Genomic DNA, 7608 nt, shown 5'->3' with positions numbered 1-7608 from the left:
AAAAATAATGTGGTTATTACATTCACCATTGGTGAGTCCCCCCTATACCCCATTGCAGTCACTGTCCATCAGTGTAGTAAGATGCCACAGAGTCCTTACTTGTCTTATCTGTGCTACACTGTCTTCCCAGTGATCCCACACACAGCATGTGTACTAATTGTGATACCCCATAATCCCCTTCTCCCTCTGTTCCCACGCACCCTCCCCCATCCCTCCCATTTGGTAACTGCTAGTACCTTCTTGGAGTCTATGAGTCTGCTGCTGTTTTGTTCCTTCAGTTTAGCTTTGTTGTTAATAGATATCATTAATTAATCCCTCTCTCAAATTAAAATTCCCATAACTCATAAAGAAATAAAAATGGTAATCAGCACCTTCCCTGGCCACAAATGCCCCACATATAATAAAGCCAAAGATCTGGAAAGCTTTATAGATAGAACTGTCTATTCTTTGAGCATTTTGTAAAATGTACCGGAACAGATCATGAAATGAAATTTAAAGGGCTATCTTACTTATAATCATACATAGAAAACTGTATAATAAAATATCATAATAAGATAATACATCATTATCAAGTTGGATTTGCCTTAGGAATGTAAGATTGATTTAAGATAGGAATATAGTCTGTGATCTCCTACCCAAGGAAAATATTTCTTTTAAATAATCATCTCAATGGGGATAACAAAGGCATTTGATAGAAGACACGATTTTTTAAAAGCCCTTTCCAAAAACTAAAAATAAGAAACTTCTTTAACATTATAACGTTCCTGTAGCAAAACCAAAGCAAACCAAACAACAAAAAACAAAAACCAACTCCTAATTACTATAACATCTTAGGCACATGATCTTCCCTCATTGTCCTGGGAGATATATATATACATACAGGATGGTCAGGAGGCCTGGTGCAGACTACTGGGAAACTTAAGAGTGGCTCAGGTGACCAAGAAAGTACCAAAGCCCAATACAGATATGGCTGAATCTACCTCAAGTTCCAAACAAAGGAAGAAGATTCCCTATCCACCCATATCCAGAGATAGTGGCAGGGTTAGATGACCCTGCCCAAGCCCCTTCCTTCATTGATTCCCCCTCCCCCAAGAATGTTACTCTTTCCTTACCTGGCACAAACTCCTCCTCAGCCCTGACCCCTTCTCATGAAGCCCCCCTTTCTATCAATATCCCATCTTCTGCTTCCTAAACCGATGCCCTTTGGCCTCATTCTGTTGTCCTTCCAGTTCCTGAAGCCAACCATGAAGCCGCTTCAAAAGAGTTGGGGTAGAAAAACTTCTGAAAAAACTAGTAACCTTGTAAGAAAGCCTAAGAAAGCTAACCCTGTCAGAAAGCACAAGACAGCTGAAGGACCAGCACTAATCAGTCGATATCGTTGACTTAATGAGACACTCAGTCAGAATGAGCCAGAGCAGGACCAAGAGAACGTGGAGAAGCCCACCATGTCATATCACAACCTGGAAAACCAGTAACTTCTCAGTGAGGCCAGCGGCCACTGAAATATTTGCTAAGTCTAGTGGTGGCTGAGAAACGGCCACATAGGCATTGAGTTTTACAGCAACAGGGAACACTGATGTTAAAATAAAAATCTGTTCTGTTGTGAAAACTGGTGTGTTTCATCAAGTTCTCTTATGGTGGGAGCAGGGAAGGAGGGAAGAGGCATACGTGTGAGACGGGAGGGACATGAGGTCCTGCAGGGTTGGGGGCCAGATGGGCAGAATCTCAGGTGAAGATGGGGGATAAGGACTGGGTCAGTGCTGAGCACTGACAGCAAGTTTCCTCAACACAAACCCACAGTCAAGTCGGAAAAGGCCTTGTCACTTTTGCTTTAGGTGGGGACAGAAAGAGGGACATGACAGCAGTGTGTAGATGGCCAGAACCTAAATGGGATGAAGCGTATGGGTGGCAGTACCATCCCCCCAACAGGCAAATCACTTCCAGGCCACCTACTTCATAGTGGTGTTTGTTACACTCCACCCTATGATGTCAGCAACTAAAGGTCCTCAGAAGGGCCAAAAATCTCACCCTGCTAAGTTACTGAAAGCACCCTAAGGACTTTAATAATGGGGATGGGAGGTCACAAGCCCACCACTGATTAGCCCACTCTCGTAAGACACTGAGGGTGGCCTCCCAACGGCAGAGCAGTGGCAGCAGTTTGCCTTCAGTGCAGGCAATGCAGGGGAGACTTGTCTGCAGAGAATTCTAAAACATCATCTCCTCCCCACCCCCAGTATCTTTTATCTTTATTCTTTCCAAAATTCTTTTTCCCTTAAAAGAGAGCGTAATTTTCAATGGTTTTATTGAGCTGTAGTTGACATACAGTTGCACAAGCTTAAAGTGAGAGTTTGATGAGTTTGGTCATATGTATACACTTGTTAAACCATTAGCACAATTACAAGAGTGAACATACCCATCACTATCTCCTTCCTACCCACTTCTGCACCCATCCTGAGTGCAATTGCTGAGTCATGTGGTAATGGCACATACAGTAAGTTGCACATGCTTTTTTGTAAGAAACTGCCATACTCTTTTCTAGAGTGGCTGTATCGTTTTGTATTTCCACCAGCAGTGTATGAGTGATCCAGTCTCATGTAGCAAGGTCACTATTTTCATCTTAGCCATTTTGCTAGGTAGGTACTGATATCTATCTTATTATTTTAATATCCATTTCCCTGTTGGCAAAACTTGAATACCTTTTCATGTGCTTATTTGCCATCCATAGCTTCTCTGGTGAAATGTATGCAGTTTCTTTGCATTCTCACCAGCATTCAGTGTTGTTATAAATTGTTTCAAAGTCATTCTGGTGTATGTGTAGTGATAGCCCACTGAAGTTTTCATTTGCATTTTCCTGTTTAATATTAAACATCTTTTTATGTGCTCCATTGCCATAAGAGTATATCCTCTTCACTGAAATTTCTACTCATGTCTATAGCCCATTTTATCTTTTTTTTGACACTTGCAGGATCAGAGTTTAATGAATTTGAACACAAGGCACAGGTTTCCACATGTACATAATACATTTCCATTGTACAATATTTTTGCTTCTATCAATCTTTTTGGACAGAGATAAGAAAAGGTTTGAACTCTTATTTAAGCAACAAGAAATTTAAAATGGCCTTGTGGGTGTTTTTTTGTTGCTTTTGTTTTTTGAGAGCTGATCATCTGAATTTCTAGGACTTCTTGCAGTAAATTTTTGTTTTGTATTTACTTACTACTAGTTGGTTAATGCCTTCTTAGACATGGTGAGTTTTCTATGGTTAGATGATGCTTTTAATTTCTGTGTCAATACAGAGCCTCTTTCTTGGTTTCTCCAAAATATTCTCTTCCTCTAATGTGTCATTACAGTCCCTTTTGGCTTTTTTTTAGAATAAGTGGGGGTGTTCAATGCATCCCCTGATTATGAAATGCTGGATCAAAATTCCTATCCTTGACACTTGGGATGATCTATTAGGGACTTATATATATATGTATATATATTCATTTTCACTCCTACTGAGGCAGGTAATAGAGGGATGCAGGCAGATAGAATTCAGGACTCCTGAAATTTTCAAGACCCTTGTAAGCTTCAAAAAGCTCCAATCAAACTCAGCCACTTAAAAAGTAGACTTAGTTAGACCTCAGCTCTAATGGGTTATGTCTTATGCAAGCTGATTGGTTACGCCCTGTGCAAATGAAGCGTTGTACTTTCAGCCAATCAAGAGTGGGTTGTGATGTCATCAGTTCAGTTTTCTATTTGGTCCGGGGAGCGTGGGACTTCCTCCTCTCAGGAGACAATATAAACTGCAGACACCACAGCTCTCCTGGCCTGTCCTCTCTTAGGGGCCCCTCCCTAGTAGCAGGAGCTTTCTCTTTTCACTCATTAAAAGAGTTTTGCTGGTTGCTCCGTTGGTTTAATTCTTCATTGCCTCCGAGACATATCCTGGGGAAAACAGCAGCATTCACAGCCAGTAACACTAGTACAAAGGCAGTAGTCTGCTTTATGACAGAGGGCTTAACATTTCTCCATTTTATCACTCCTTCTTCAGCCTTGTCCCATAGAGTACTATAGCAGAGTCCAGTCCTTCTGCATACTATACAACATGTGAATTTTAACAGTCTATTTAGCCTATAGTTGTTGTAGGTGGGTTACATCAAACTCTTGAACCTCCCAGTCATATTACTTCCAAACTTAAACTCATACAAGACTAGAGGTAAATCTATAGCGTATTGAGGTTTCTGGGGATTTTCCTCTAGGCTCAGCACTTCATCAATAATCTCTGGGTTCTCCATTCCATGGCCAATGTGAAAGAAGATAACTGTCAGAAAGCATACTTGATGATAAAGGAATCCCTGGCCAATCACTTCAAACTGACATAACTGGAAAAGTTCCTACCAACTTCCCTCACCCAGACTCTGGCCTACTAGCTGTACTTGAGCAGATTAGTCCACTGAAAATGGAAGTAGTTATTCTATTGGCTACTTCCATTTTACAGAAGTTCCTGAAGTCATACACACCCACATCCTGATGGGAGGCATAATCCATGGTTATAATATCTAACTCAGTATAAAGGGTAAAAATAGCAGTAAGTTCACTCAAGACAGCTGAATCTAGCACTGAAGCTAGGTTCTACAAGGGCCAGGCTAGTACACAGATGGCTGGAGGGAGCCCCCACTGAAAATGTGGGCATAATGGATCTTTTGAGGAGCATTGTTGACTTCCTTTTAAATTAAAATCCTCTGAATCCTTGCCCCTCGGAAAGTGAAAACAGAGGACAAGAGAAATCACCTGCTCAAAGGTACAAAGGTAGTTAACTCATTTTCTCAACCACATCATTGAGAGTTGGATGTCTGTCTGTTTTTTTCCAGTCGAGTCTTGTTTAGAGCCTCACAGTCTCCATTCAGTGATAATTGGTTGTGTTTTCCTGACTGGCAAAGCCCTGATGTCCCTAGCCCAGACAGGCTATCCTTAGGGCTACTTGTATTCAGCCATGAGCACTGAAATAAAATGCATATTTAGCTTTTCCTGCTCTGAAGCATTTTCTCTAACACTGATTCTTCTTGTTGGCCTGTTCCTTTTAAGTCTTTCCACCTCCTTTTTCAGTTCTTGTACTCTTTTTAGGAGTTTCTGTGTGTTTTCAGCCCATGTAGTTTTCATCAATGATATGACATTCCCAGGTAAAAAGGAATCATTATAGGTCCACCCTACCTGCTGGTTGTGGGCCACACCTGTAGCATCTTCTAATTGCTTTTCTTTTGCTACTGAGTATCAAGAGCTCTTGATATATTTTAGATACAAGTCTTTTGTCAGATACGCAGTGTACATTTTCTCTCAGTCTGCAGCTTATCTTTTATCATCTTTATAGGATCTTTCACAGAGCAAAATTTGTTAATTTTGATGAAGTCTTATTTATTTTTTCCCTTTATGGATCATGCTTTTGATGTCAGGTCTAGGAACTTTTCACCTGGCCTTAGGTATCCAATTTGTGATCCATTTTGCATTAGTTGTTGCATAAGGTATGAAATTTAGGCCAAGGTTTATTTTTTTGACTATGGATATCCAATCGCTCCAGGATGGTTTGTTAAAATGACTGTTCATTCTTCCTCCATTGAAATGTTTTTGCACCTTTGTCAAAAACAGTTGGGCATATTGGTTTAGGTCTATTTCTGGGTTTCTTATTATGTTCCACTGATCTAGGTGTCCAGGCCTCAGCAAACACTATGCTCTCTTCATTGTGTGGCTATATGTCAGCATGAAAACCAGGTAGGGTGATTCTTCTTTACATTGTTTTTTAGTCTATCTTTCTGTTTTTGTTATCAGGGTAATACTGGCTTCATAAAATTGTATGTGAGATTCCCCATCCTATTTGATTTTGTGGTAGAGATTGTACACTGGCATTAACTTTTTTGAATATTTCATAGAATTTTTCAGTAAAATCACATGGGTCTGCATACTTCTTTTTTAGGACCTTCGTAAACTACAAATACAACCTCTTTATTGGTTATAGGGATAATTATATTGCCTATGTAACTTTGTTGAGGGAGGTTGTGATAATTTGTGGTTTTTCAAGGAAATGATACCTTTCTTTTAAATTTTCAAATGTATGAGCATACAATTGTCAATAGTATTCCATTATTATCCATTTAGTGACTACAGGAACTGTAGTGATATTTCCTGTTTTATCCGTGATATTGATGTCTTTAATTTTGTTTGTCTTCCTAGAGATTTATGAATTTTATTAATTTAAAATAATTCTTCCCCATTGATTTGTCTCTATTCTTCCTTTCAATTTCATTGATTCCTGGTTTTATTTTTATTATTAACTTCCATTTGCTTTGGGTTTATTTATCTTTTTTCTTCAATATTATTTAGGTAAGAACTTAGGTCTCTGATTTGAGACCCTTTCTTATTTCTAATGTAAGCATTTAGTGTTATGAATTTCTGAGTGCTGCTTAAGCTTCATTCTATATATTTTGTCTTATTTTCATTTTCATTCAGTAAATTTTAATTTCCCTTGAGACTTGACTTCTTTGATGATTTAAAATTATGTTAATTTCCATTTGTTTAGAGATTTTCCTATTGTCTGTCAGATTTGCAGATTTCTAGCTTGATTCCATCATGTTCAGAGACTATGTTCTATAGGATTCCAATCTTTCAAATTTGTTGGGGTTAGTTTTATGGTCCATATATAGTCTATCCTGGTATATTTTCTGTAGGCACTTGAACCAAGTGTGTATTCTGCTGTTGTTGAATGGAGTGGAGTGTGTTCTATATATCAATTGGATCCAATTGATCATTTTGTTCAATTAGTCTATCTTTGCTGATTTTTGTATAGTAGCTCTATCAGTTGTTGAATGCTGGGTGTTTGAGGTCCAACTATAACTGTTGCCTAATGTGTGTCTCCTGTCAACTCTTTCAGTTGTTGCTTTGTGTAGGTGGAAGCTCTGTTGTTTGGTTGAAACACAACCAGCATAGTTATATCTTTGTGGTGGATGGATACCATGTATCCATTTATAATCACGTGGTGTCTCAATTTGCCTTTAGTAATTTTCTTTGCTATGATGTCCACTTTGTCTGTTTTCATCAGTCATCCCTGCTTTATATTTTTGATTGTGGTAAAATACATCCAACATAAAATTTGCCATCTTAACCATTTTTCAGTATTCTTTTATGCAGGCAATCTCAAAACTGTTCTCAGTTTGCAAAACTCAAACTCAATACCCATTAAACAACAGCTACACAATCCACCCCCCTATCCCTCTGAGTCCCTGACAACCATCATTCTACCTTCTGTCTCCATGAATTTAACAACTCTAGGTACCTCATGTGAATGGAATCATATGGTATTTATCTTTTTCTGACTGGCTTATTTCACTTAGCATAATCCCCTCAAGGTTCATCCATGCTATAGCATGTGTCAAAATTTCCTTCCTTTTGAAGGCTGAATATTATCCATTGTGTGTATATATATATACACCACATTTTATTTAACCCATTCACCATCTAAGGGGAATTTTGGTTACTTCCACCATTTGCTTGATGTGAATACTGTTGCTATGAGCACGGGTCTACAAATGTATCTTCAAGACACTGCTTACAGGTTTTGTTTATATACCCAGAAGTAAAAT

General features: G+C 38.8%; 1 pseudogene; it reads right to left on the bottom strand.

Annotated features, from left to right (window-relative positions):
* Nucleotides 1–3260: 3260 nt before the first annotated feature.
* Nucleotides 3261–4525, bottom strand: LOC118971876 (tRNA pseudouridine(38/39) synthase-like; annotated as a pseudogene).
* Between the last annotated feature and the right edge of the window lie 3083 nt (nt 4526–7608).

Source organism: Manis javanica, chromosome X, assembly GCF_040802235.1.
Source record: "Manis javanica isolate MJ-LG chromosome X, MJ_LKY, whole genome shotgun sequence".
Taxonomy (NCBI): Eukaryota; Metazoa; Chordata; class Mammalia; order Pholidota; family Manidae; genus Manis; species Manis javanica.
This window is presented reverse-complemented; position numbering and strand designations above follow the sequence as displayed.